We start from the raw sequence: 11,516 nt of genomic DNA, 5'->3' as shown, positions 1-11,516 counted from the left end.
AGTGATCTTTGAAGCATTGTGCTCAACCTGAAACAGATGAACTCAACATAAGTCCAAAGGACCACTAGGACTAGCCTAGGGTCAAACATGAAAGAAAAAGTCAAGGCAGCAAGGAAAAGTCAACTCAAAGTCAAAGTCAACCAATTAGAAAGCAATCACAATTGGGCCCACAATCATATCATGCATTATGATCATTTCATGAACATTTGAAGTCAAAGTAAGGCAAAGAGAGCATACAAAAGTCAACAGAATGACTTGCATCAAAAGTCAACCTAAGCAATCTCAAAAATCATGAAATAAATCACACTCAATCCTAACATCTAACATGGTATACATGTAAACTTTCATGGCATTTGGATGAGAGGAAGGCAGTCAAGTAAAATCATGAAGTCAAACTAAATTCAAGTAAGCATGGTGAAAGTCAACAAGCATGGGTCAACTTCAAAAAATCATATCAAATTGAAAACAGAAGAGAAATGAATGAGATTAACACCAATGCAAAGCTTGAGATGTCTAGTTATCACATATGAAATTTCATGATCATACAATATGGTATGAGAATTTCCCAAATGATTTGGCAACATGTAGCACAAAAAGTCAACCATGGACTAGGCAGGGAAGAAAAATCACAATCAAATGGAAAACAGCAAGATAAATTCCAAGAAAATTCATACATGAAATAGACATACAAAGGATCATTCATGCAAAAATTGGGGGCATTTGGATGCAAGGAAGCATGTCAACAAAATTAGGGAAAATGCATGTTCATGTTGTGACACCAAATGTACACTTCAACTTCAAAAAATCATATCCAGCAAACCACAAATGGGAAATCCACAAACTTTATATCAAAATGAAGGCCAATGTGTCTAGTTTCTCCACAAAAAATTTCAAAGGCAAAGGATGCAACATCATTATTTCACAATTGAAATGGCCAAGGGTATCATTTATGCACACATGTTGGGAAAGCAATTATTATAAAAAAATCCAACCAATGCAAAAATCATTAAAAATCATCATAAAATAAAGGACACATTCATGATCATGAGGAAAAAATTTCACAATTTTTGGAATTAAAATGAATGAGAAATTGATTTTTGAAGTTGAGGCATAAATGGATGAAGTATGAACAAATAACATGGAAAGGATGAGTCAAAGTGGTCAACAGCGTGGCATTATGGTAATTTGGCGTTTCATTAAACCAAACGCTGCGTTTGGGAAGGACACGGGAAATGTTGTGGTTGGCTCATTTTCAATGAAACAGTGAAACGAAAAACAACAGCCAATCAACATCCATTTTTTCTGGGTTTTAAAAAGAAGTCTAGGGTTTAAGCTTCAGCAACCTGAACATCATCATCACCAATTCGAATTTTTCCACAGAAATCCCATAAATTAAAATGGCTACCCAGAAACGTTCATCAAAGCCAGGCCAACAACAATTCTACAGTTATTTTCATTAAATCGCAGCATGTTTCACAAATCGAGCAGAGGAAGAACTGAACATCAAAACTTGGTCATGAAGGAAATTATCCAGAAATGATCAAGCAACATATCATTAGAACCATTGGAACATGCATAATACAAAACCAAGCTCAGTTTTCATGGAGACATGCTAATAAAAGAGAATCGAGCGAAAATGCATATACACACAAATCTTCATTTTCAGATTCCTAGCAACCTACTTAACCATTTCATATGAGACAAAGCTCATCATCTTCAGCATGCTAAGGTCTACTTTAAACATGGCAAGGATTAAAAAAACAAAAGATTCGAATACTGACCCAAATGAAGAGCAGAGGATGATTCTGGTACTTCCTGTTTGCAAATGCTTGATACAGATGAAGATTATGCTTCCCTAATGTATATGGTTGAGTAACTTCAGCTCATCGATGCTTGGAAATGAACAACTCACAATCTGCCATTTGTAAGTAGCTTGAAGAAACAGATCTCAAAAAGGAATTCCAGTCGTGATTTTATGGCTCAAAATGCTCCCAAAGATTGGCTAGGTGATGAGGGAATCAAAGATTGCTCGAGCACTCTTAAGGTTTTAGTCAGAAATTCTCAAAAGGTCAAAATGCAAGATGAGAGAATGGAGGTTTTCTGTGTGTTTTCAGCTGGTGGCTAGGGTTGAAATGTGACAGAAAAATGCTTTATATGGTCTGTTTAATGTTGTTAATCCATGCTGCAAACTGGTTTAACTTAAAATGCACCATTTGCCAATTTGCTAATCCTTGCATAAGTGTGAAATGGGGGTGTGAAAGCTTGGTCGGATGGGCCTTGGTTATGCAGTACAGGACCATTACTTATGCTGTTTTGTATGTACTTGTGAAATGCTAACCTTGTTTTTACTCTTTGAAGCCAATTGCACTTTTGCTAAACTTGCAAACATGGAAATGGAGGGTGCAAAACCCTGGTCGAATTGGGCCTCAACAGGCTGCACAATGGCTTGTAACTCCACTGTTTTTGGTCTGCACCATGCATTGTCAACTTGTTTTTGTTTTTAATATGCCATTTGCAAAATTGCACCAATTTATACCTTTGGCCAAAATTATGACATAATGATGAAATGGACATGAAATTATGCTTGGAGCAAGTCACAAATATGATATCAAGTGAATCCCAATTGGCCAAATTAAGAAAAAGTCCATAGATCAAAAAGTCAACTATGAGTCAAACTTGGATTTTTAAAGGAATAGGTCCAAAAATGCCATTTTGATTGGCAAGGTTTTAGGTCATGAAGTTTATATTTTTGGAAAGAGGATGAAAAATGTGGTTTGTAGGAAAAAACCCCACCAAATTTGGCCTTATGGTTTGGGAGATATGGCCCTTTGAAGTTCAAGATTTGGTGGAAATGATTTGATCATATCTTGACAACCATACATGGGATTTGAGAGTTCTTGGACTTTTTGAAAATGGGAGAACAAGATCTTCAACTTTCATGTTGGGCAAAAATTCATTTGGAGCTTGTATCATGATGCAAGTTGAGGATCAAGAAGTTTCCATTTTTGGCAGTTGAAATTACAGGTCCAGTTTCTATTTTGGGAAATTTTCTGATTGGCTTGATATTCTTCCATGATGTTGATTCCCATGACATATGAGACCTACTAGGACATGAATAAGCTCCTTCAAACCATTTCCATCCATCAAAACCAAAGAATCAACCACAGTTGACCAACTTTGACTTTCTAGGGTTTTGGACTTGACTGTGCACTTCTGATGAATTCCAAACCCTAGTTCCTTGAAATCTTGACTTCAAATGATGTCACAAGTTGTATGGACTCTTGATTATTGATCATGGTGCCCAAATTCCACAAGAATGGCCACCATCCACTGCTTTGATTGATTATTGGCTTTCTAGGGTTTTGTGCCTGGCTGGGCATTGACTGCTGACCTCTGAGCCTTCAACCCTTGACTTGAACACTTCAAAAAGACCCCCAAGGCATGTGAACTTGTTGGACAAACCCTGGGGCTTTGATTCCTTGAGGAACAACCTTGCTTGATTGGTGGACTGATCTCCTGATCAATTTGACCTAATTTCTGCTCGCTTGCTCTTGAGGCAACTGAGGAACAATGCAAATGCTATGCAATGGATCATGATATGCTATGACCTAATATGAGATGGTATGCACAATGATAGGTGCAAATTTGAGGTGCTACAAGCAGTATCTAGCAACACATCACTACTACCCAAGACACGAAAATGTCATGTGATCTGACAAATCCTTTTGTGATAATACTTATGTGTACAATTACCCTTTTGCCTTTATGTCTATATTGAACACAAGGCGTAGACCGTGTCATCCTTGTCCAGTTCAATATTGGGCCCGTAGACATTTATCCTGTTACGCAGGATGGGCAAATTCCATCTAGGTCACTCATGTCCCTTAGCATGCTTCGTGGAGTACCCATCAACTGTCTTTATGGTCATCCAGTTATGGACAATGTTTGATCAACAATAAGGCACTCGACTCTACATCTTGGGTCCATAGTGGTTTTAGGTCGAAGGGTGGTATACACCATTATCACCATGAGAATAAATTATGACACTTTGCATAACATTTTATATAGTATTCTCATAGCGGGTCAATCCAGTATAAATATTACTCTTAATATTCATACCTATGTTTAAGACTTGATAACTCCTTATCCATGATCCATGAGATGTGATCATCAGTCTATATACATAGTAGTCTTAATGCTTTAATGTTATCCCACTTCACAATAAAGCTCGACTATGGATACTTTAAGAATAGTGTCCTTATGTTTAATGTTATCTCATGATTAAGTCACACTTGATACATGAAACGGGCTATCTATTCTAGAGACTTTATTAGACAAACATAATAAAGAAAAAGCCTTTTATTATTAATAAATAATTCGATACAAGTACCAAAAGTATTGGCCTCTAGGGCTTACACCAACACATTAATCCCTCATAATAGGAATAATCTACTCGCATATGATCCATCATCATAGAATCGGGGCTCACCAAAATTGGACCGAAGCTCGTACACCAAGATGCATGACTCTCAAATAATATGCATTAACACAACAAGGTTCACCTAAAGGATCCCCACATACATCTCATCATATATGCATTACATCATTCATCTTGTAACAACCAATTCATGTTACCACATGAATAATATCAATAAATAGCATCAACTCATCAACATCTTAACATCATCGACATAACAACATAATTATCACACCAAGATATTACAACAATGCAACGATTCATTAATCAATACATTTATTAACATAGTAGGCATTTTAATATTGTTAAAACATATCAATAATCACTACCATGTTATGGGTCAGTGTGTTAGCTTTCTAACACTTCAAATGATATCAAAATTGGACTTACGAAATTCAAGTTATGACCAAAATCGTCGGGATATGTCAACAATTCATTAATCGAACGTGTGAATAAAAACTTAACCAACACAATAGGCATAAGAATAATAATCAAATAATTCACGTATCAACATCATCTTATATCTCTTAAAGTCATATTTCTAATGCTTCAAACCCCAACCCAAAATGATTCACTAGTTGAAAGTTATGATCAAAACCGTGCATGAAGGCGTTACTAAAAAATTACTGTTTTTATAAAATTTCCAACACAATTTTTATCTTCTTCAACCCAAAAAACATTCATGAAATAATCACCAAAGTTATTTTATCCCTGAAACAAAGTTATAACCATCTATTTCAGATATGCAACACTTCAAACGGCACTCGGTTTGGACTTACGGATTAAATGTTATGGTCAAAAAAATTTCGTCCGAAAAACACGAACAAAGGCTCCCACACTGAGTGTGGTCGTGACAGACATAATGCAAAATTTTCTGCGTTTTTCATCGTTGGAGGCCTTCCGGACCTCCGATTTCGAATCTGTAAAAGGCCAAACTCTTAGAAAATTACAACCCATGCAATACACTAATTATCTTAAGTTAATTTATAGTTTTAACACCATTAAATCATCTAATCATTATTGTAAGATTATGCTTAAAACCTTTGAAATTGTAACAATTGTGAAATAAGTTCAATCATCGAAAGGGAAAAAAAGGCATGCATATAAGGAATACAAAATTCATCATATAATCATCACATAACAACCATCATAACATCCCAATTCAAAATTATGAATCAAAACATCCAACCCTAAGGAGGTTAACGATTCCTCCATTCTACCCTTCTACCATACTCTTTACTATTGGAACAAGTTCTCACCCTTACCTGAATTCCTTGCAAAATTTCTGAATTGAAACCTTCAATCTCTTTCCTTGATCACCTTTCCTATTTCCTCTTTGCTCATTTTTCTTCAATGCCACGTACTATGAAAATCTCCCTAAACCTAGGTTTCTCTTAACTTTTTATTTTTAGGATAAACTTTTTCAAATCACCAACTTGCCCCAAACTTAATTATCTCATATTTCTTCCTCCCACTAACTTTCTCAATTTCTCATATTTTCCCCAATTATTCTATCTTCACTAATTAATATAATAAAAATAAATAGAACATTATTTTTAATTATCAAAACAATTCTAAATTATTCTACTTACTTCTATCATCTCTCTATACCCCTAACTCAAGGAAACATACCCCACCAACACCTAGCCATAAAATAAATCATCAAAATGCATAATTCAAACAATTAAAATATTATAAAATATCTAATAAAAAATGGGATGTTACATAACTCGTTGGCTGGTACATGTCAGATGCTTGCTTGTATCTGGCATTCTTGACACCCTTTGGCGACATCAATACAGTCTTTTAACACATTTGGCCAGTAAACACCTTGTCGAAATAATAACCATTTTCATTTTATGACTAACTTGGTGGGCCCCACATATTCCACTGTGTACCGCACACACTGCCATGTATGCTTTTGTATCCCAAGACATTTGAGCAACACTCCTTCTAGAGTCTTTTTCAATAACTTATTTCCCAGACTTACATAGCTTATTGCTCTATACTTTATTTTCATGTCAGTGTTTCTGACTGGATTTTCTAGGTGCTCTATGATTGGTTTTCTCCAATTTGACAGCGACAAATTGTCAATGGCAAAAACTTCATGTCTTTCAAAATTCTCAGAAATTTTACTTAAGATATTTGCCCCCCCCCCACACACACACAGTTTTTGGGATTGGCATTTTGGTTGACGACGAGACGTTCGACACCATATTTTCTTTCACCTCAAATAAAATCCTTGAGCCTATCTTTCGACACTTTATACCCAGATGCAACTTCTGCTAAATCATTGGCTTATTGATTCTCCATTCTAGGCACATGTGTGATGCTAACAACCTCGAATCACCCTAATAGGTGTTTCACCATTGCGAAATACATCAACAAATTTTATTTAATGCACTTATATTATCGTGTGATTTGTTTGATCACTAGCTCCAAATCACCCTTTATTTCGACCTTCTTGACTCATAAATCCCTCAAGAATTTGAGGCCATTAATTAGGGCTTCATATTCTGCTTCATTATTGGAACACTTTCCATCGACTTTACATTTGAACTTCGTCAGAATGTCTTGTGGGGATAATATTAAGATCTCAACGCATGTTCAATTTTTGTGACTTGACCCATAGAAGTATAACCTCCAAGGGTTTGTTTCGACCATGTTTAGTGATGGTTCGACTATTGCATGATCTACAATAAAATATGCCAATATTTGGCCTTTCATATCCCTCAAGGCATATATGTTAAAGAAAATTCAGTTAATGCTATAGCCCATTTCCCAATTCGACTATGTAGAATGGGTTTAGACAACATATGTTTAATAACATCACAATGAGACGAAACATAAACATCAATTGGTTTTATATATTGCTTTAATTTCATACATGAGAAATACAAGTTGCCGCTATGAGAATTGGAGACCAAGCTATTGGATTAACTTGACTCGCAAAACATTGATATCACCACCAAACTTTTATTTTTCTAAGGGAATGGTAAAAGATTCAAAATAAACCCAAAAATAAACATGCATAGCAAATAGTAAAACTAGAAGCAAAGCAAGTAGAGATCAAAGGTACGGGGGTTGATTATGCAAAGGGAATGTATTAGCACCCTAAACATTTGTAGTACTCTACAAAAGCCTTTTGAATTTATCTATGTTTTGGTTTAAAAGTTGTTTTCATTTTTGAATGGGAAATGAAAGGGGTAAAAATGTTTTGGAGAATGTTACTTGACTAAAGGTAAGTCAAAGTTTGAATTTGAGATGCTTCATGTGTACTAAAGTATTTGGGAGTTTAATTGAAAGTCCATTGACTAAAAGTAAGTCAAGGTTTGTGTTTGAAATGCCTCATGTGTACTAAAGCATTTTCAAGGGTAATTGAAAGATCCACTGACTAAAAGTAAGTCAAGGTTTTATGTGGGTGTTTTAGCTTGAAAAAGGGGTAAGGTTTGGAAAATGCATGAATGGACAAATAAGGTCAACAAACAAACAAACAATACATGACTAAGAAGTCAACATAAGATCCTTTCCCTTGGATTTAGATGCATGAAGATACATAAATTGGTAAGACATGAGAAAGTTACTTACATGTTTTTGAGGCATGATGAATATAAACAAAACATGGCAAAAGTTTACATAACATCACAATAGATAGCACATGAACAAGTGTGAGATACATATTCAATCATTATGGAAGTTTATAAAGAAAACACTTGAATGAAATGATAAACAATTGCAAGACATGCATATCACAAGTTGAGATAGAATTCAAGTGGAGTGTCACAAGACAAGTAGCATAATCATGGTATATGGTTATCAAGTAAAGTTGTGACAAAATAAGGATATTTAAAACATGGATCATATTCAACATGGCATGGTCCAAGTAAACCCTAAGTGGATCACTATGCATAAAAGTCAAGCGAGAGGCAAGAACATGTTAGGGACAAGTTTAGATCAAAACCCTAATCATGGCATGAATAAGAAACAAGCAATTGGAACCTTAATCATCCCCTAACCATTCATTTAAAACATGTGATCACACTGAATTACGCCGTGTTTTTGACTCGGATTTCACATGTTTATTAGGAATTTATTATCATTTTGTTTGTATTATGCTCTCTTTTATCTTGTTTTCAGATATTTAGCACTTTCAGACTCTTTTGGAAGAAACGAAGCAAAAAGACCTAAAATTAGGGTTTTTCGGCGAAATTACACACATGGCGTTGCACATGGCAGCCGCTATAGGAGAAGCCATGAGTCATCAGCCCTTAACTAGGAGGTAACCGCGACGTTCCCATGATCCACCCCATTTACACACATGGCGGGCGCCATGAAGGGATGGCGGGGCGCCACCTTTGGAAATCACGTTCCCACTAAAGAGAAGTTGGAGGGCACCATGGTCTTTACAAGCTGCTGAAATGCTCTATAAATAGTTTGTTCCATTTCAATTTCAAATCATCCAACTTAGTTTACAACACTAAGCCTATATTTATCGTTTGTAATAGTGGTAATCCGTCACATCGGGGGGTTATCGCACCTTAGTGAGATTGAGTTGGGTCACTTTGAGTTGCTGTCGTCTTTATCTTCAGGAGTCGGAGGTTTATTTTTCTTGTACCAGATTTAAAGCCCTCCGTTTGGAGCATATTCTTATTGACACTTTAATTTTATTTACTTTCTGTCTATGCTTTTATTTTCTTTATTTTCCGCACTCGCTTTATTTTATTTATTTTCCGCACTCGCCTTACTTTATTTATTTTCCGCACTCGCTTTACTTTATTTATTTTCGACACTCGCTTTACTTTATTTATTTTCCGCACTCGCTTTACTTTATTTATTTTCCGCACTCGCTTTACTTTATTTATTTTCTGCACTCGCTTTACTTTATTTATTTTCCGCACTCGCTTTACTTTATTTATTTTACGCACTTTACTCGCTCTTTACGCCTCACAATCTAAAAAAAACTTTTCATCATGATCAATACCGTTGTGTTTGTTTGTGTTACCATGTCTGGCTAAATCTTTTAAAGGTTAGAATGTAAGGATCGCGGTTAAAGAGATGTTTCACATATTGAATATGTAGAAATATTTTAAAGGCTGTTTTGATTTTTAACTTGAGTTTTCTAAAACAAACTTGGTTATTTTTAATTAATCAAGGAGTGCGAAAGCACTCTGGCTTAGTAACTAGGAATTTTTATCACTTTAAGGAAAAACTATTTTTGAAACTGTTTTCGGACCCGTTGATGGATTTAAAATCAGGAAACTCCTTGGGTAAACTTTCCAAATCAAAATCACTTTTCAACTAAGTTTACGAGTCTCATTTCTTAAAAATAAGTTTACTACTTTAGCGTTCTGCGCACCTTTTATAAGTGACAATAAAAAGGCCTTAATTTAAGGGTAAAATTGGTTCTGAATACGCGAAAGCGACAATTCCTATTAAATGGATTCTTTTCAAGAGTACAAAATATTGCCTCATAAGTAGTTCTATTTAGACAATCGAAACATCACTTAACTGACGTGAAATACATTCAACCTGCCTTTACCTGCATTTATTAGTATTTACCGTTGTTTTGCAAACCCAATATCTCTTTTATACCATCTTAGATAAACACCGTAACGATAGTAATCGATAGATTGAGGATTGGTCTCTGTGGGATCGATATTCTTTTATATTACTTTGACGTAATTCGTGCACTTGCGAATCACACGATCAAGTTTTTGGCGCCGTTGTCGGTGATCAACTTCGTCAAATTTCGTACCCTGTTATTACACCGTATAGACTATGGCATTATTAGCCGGTAAATGCGAAGAACCCGTAGTACCGAAAATTTAGTATATCCTTTAGCGGAACCCGAACGTTATACTCGTACACGCCTCTTACTCATTCGAATTAAGAAAGCTATGGCCGAGAATCGCGATAGGAGACCTCTTAAGGAATTCTCCCAACCCTCTGACGAGGAACCTAGTTCGAGTATAGTAAACCCCATTATTCCTGCTAACAATTTCGAACTAAAACCGTCTTTGTTGCAATTAGTGCAACAAAACCAATACGCGGGTATCGCAACCGAGAACCCGAATCAACATTTAAAAGTTTTTATCCAACTAGCCGACACCTTTAAATCTAACGGCGCTTCACCCGATGTGATCCGTTTAAGATTATTTCCTTTCTCCCTCAGGGATAGAGCAAGTTCATGGTTAGATTCACTTCCAGCTAACTCAATAACTACCTGGGAAGACCTTAGGAGAGTATTCCTTGCTAGATATTTCCCCCCTAGTAAGACTGTTGTTCTTCGAAACTAAATAACTAGATTTGCTCAAAACCAAGGAGAATCGCTTTTTGAAGCTTGGGAGAGATATAAAGAGCTATTAAGAGTCTTCCCATACCATGGCCTAGAAAAATGGATGATCGTTCATACCTTCTACAATGGACTCTATTATAACACCAAGATGAGCATCGACGCTGCCGCAGGTGGCGCGCTGATGAACAAACCTTACCCTGAAGCTTGTGACCTAATTGAGGATATGGCCCAAAACCATTACCAATGGGGAACTGAACGAGCATCAGTAGAGAAAAAGGAGATCCAAGGTGGAATGCATGAGGTAAGCTCTCTAGACATGATGCAGGCGAAAATGGACGCTTTATCCCTTAGGATCGAACATATGTCTACAAACACTAACACTGTAGCAGTAGTCCACACAGAGTGCGAACTCTGTGAATCTAAGGGACACAAATCGGCGGAGTGTAACCTTTTGAACGACCTGAATACCGATCAAGTGAATTACGCCCAAGGTAACCCATTTTCAAACACTTACAACCCTGGATGGAAGAATCATCCGAATTTCTCCTATAAAAACCAGAACCATATCCAAAATCATGCACCTCAGAGACCACAAGGTTATCAAGCCCAAAAACCAAATCAACCTATGCAAGTTGTGCCCCAGAAGTCTAACCTTGAGAAGATCATGGAAAGCTTTATATCGGGCCAAACTCAGCAGAATAAAGAATTCCTAAACCAGAACATTCACGTAAACGAACTTGTAAC

General features: G+C 36.1%; 1 non-coding gene across 1 annotated transcript; it reads right to left on the bottom strand.

Moving 5' to 3' along the window:
* Positions 1-10,758: 10,758 nt before the first annotated feature.
* Positions 10,759-10,865, bottom strand: LOC127098971 (small nucleolar RNA R71). Its single transcript, XR_007793651.1, has one exon. It is a non-coding gene; the product is annotated as a small nucleolar RNA R71 (small nucleolar RNA).
* Between the last annotated feature and the right edge of the window lie 651 nt (positions 10,866-11,516).

This window comes from Lathyrus oleraceus, chromosome 6 (assembly GCF_024323335.1).
Source record: "Lathyrus oleraceus cultivar Zhongwan6 chromosome 6, CAAS_Psat_ZW6_1.0, whole genome shotgun sequence".
NCBI classification, from domain to species: domain Eukaryota; kingdom Viridiplantae; phylum Streptophyta; class Magnoliopsida; order Fabales; family Fabaceae; genus Lathyrus; species Lathyrus oleraceus.
The sequence above is the reverse complement of the archived record's forward strand: the minus strand, read 5'-3'. Positions and strand labels throughout refer to the sequence as shown.